This window comes from Zootoca vivipara, chromosome 8 (assembly GCF_963506605.1).
Source record: "Zootoca vivipara chromosome 8, rZooViv1.1, whole genome shotgun sequence".
Taxonomy (NCBI): Eukaryota; Metazoa; Chordata; class Lepidosauria; order Squamata; family Lacertidae; genus Zootoca; species Zootoca vivipara.
Window position 1 is genome coordinate 41,250,401 of NC_083283.1, and position 2,292 is coordinate 41,252,692.

Sequence of the window (2,292 nt, forward strand, 5' to 3'; positions counted from 1 at the left end):
TTGAACAGGCCAAACGCAGGAGCAAATTTCTGCACCCTGAACAAGTTGTGCTAAAATTAATCTACTGCTATCTTTCTATTTCAAGACAAATTTGGGGTGAACCAATAGAGGTGTCCTCTAATGTACTAGAGCTAGAGGAGATTGTGTTCCAATTCCCCTGCAGCCCTCTGTTCCACTTTATTGCTGCTATGGTTGGTCTCCCAGCCCTCTGAGCCAGGATTTTCCAGGACACATGGGCTGCAGTGGGAATAAAGAAATGGAGAAAACCAACCATTCTCCTGTTAGGAAGCTTTAGGCAAAGTTTGGGGTTACAGAACCAATTTTTCTGCCTGGTACTCATATGTAAAATATACATCTTTATGCAACCTGCTTGGCATGCTATTAGATTTATGATGTTTCACTATAATCGTGTTATTATTTATTAAATGTGTACCTCACCATATAGCCCTGCCATAACTCCCAGATTGTAAAACATGTAAGATAGAGAGCTCATGAACCTGTAGCTCTGTTTTGCACAAAGTATCTCATGGTTTGTTTGTTTGTTTGTTTTTAAAGATAGAAGGGTGAAATTCAGTGTTGTTGTTCCACTTATGAAATTGCTATTGGGGGGGGTTGCTACTCTACAGCTGAAAGCAAACAGACAAGTGCAGAGAACCTATATATATATGAGTGAGGGGCTCTATAGGTTCTGAGACCCTTCTTGATAGTACATTTCCGAGCAGAATTCAAAGTGTTGGTGCTGACCTTTAAAGCCCTAAATGGCCTCGGTCCTGTATACCTGAAGGAGCATCTCCATCCCCATCATTCTGCCCGGAGACTGAGGTCCAGCACCAAGGACCTTCTGGCAGTTCCCTCAGTGCAAGAAGCGAAGTTACAGGGAACCAGGCAGAGGGCCTTCTTGCTGTCCGCCCTGTGGAATGCCCTCCCATCAGATGTCAAAGAAATAAACAACTACGGTATATGACATTTAGAAGACATCTGAAAGCAGCCCTGTTTAGGGAAATTTTTAATGACTAATGTTTCAATGTATTTTTAACCTTCTGTTGGAAGCCGCCCAGAGTGGCTGGGGAAACCCAGCCAGATGGGCGGTGTAGAAATAATAAATCATTATTATATTATTATTTATATCAAGTCCATAAATAAAACTCCATGGGATTTTAATGAACCCACAGCGGTTGCTTCATATAATACTGCCCCCAAAAGGAACGATGGTGATCAAAGTGTGGAGGGTAAACTTTGCACTTCAGGCCACATCGTGATTAATTTTGCAATGACACTGAACACGCATCATTCATAGGCATATCAACATAAAACCTGACTTTGGGGATCGATCTGGATAGCAAACAAAACAACTATTTCCCATTAATGAGTAGGGAACTCTCATTTCTCAGCACCAAGAATGCAATGAAAAAAATGTTAGGTCTGACAAAATTTCCAGAGGAACCTCTTCACAACTTAAGACAGTACTGTATAGGATTGTGTGACACATAATTTGTTATTTTATTATTTAATGTGATATAATGCAAAATGGCCTTCGGGGGTTATTTACAGCTATAAAAGAAAGTAATACGGTAAAGTTCAACAGCAATGGAATGACAGAAAAACTGCTATTCCCAGGGGCCTTAGTAACATTCCACAGCTATTGATGTGTATGTGTGTGTAAACGAGCATTCTGTGCTCCTGTTTTGGCACATCTTTAGCACACACCAAACATTCAGTAACACAAAACTGATCATTTTGCATGGGGTTATCTCCATCTTTCTGCTAGCTGCACTCTTCTATAAAGGTCTCTGGTGTATCAGTGTGTAATCACTAGGTGGTTTGTGGGGACAGGGTGCACTGAATACTCCCCTGTCCAATGCAGACTATGCCCTTAGCCTGTCAATGCAATATGCCAAGACACGGAACGCTGCATTAAGAAAATGTACTCTTGTATAAATTACATTGCAAAAATTGTAAATTAATCTGAATCATTTGGCACCTTCATTTTCTTTATGATATCAGTTGCTGCACTGCAAGGTGGGTCTCCCCATTTCCTGTAAAATTCGATTTCCAGCTGGTTTCCTTCCATCAGCAGATGTTTTTGCATTCTTTTGTAAACTAAGAAGGAAGAAAATAAGGGCTAGTGTTCCAGATAAACCCCCTGGCATGCATTTTAATTACAAGAGCCTTATTAGTTGGGAATCTTAAGATTTTATCCCAGCTCCAACTTTCTGTGAAGTGCTTCTCTTCAAGTCTCCTTTAATGGTATTTTTATTCAAGGTCATATATTCCTTTTTGGGCATTTGGAGA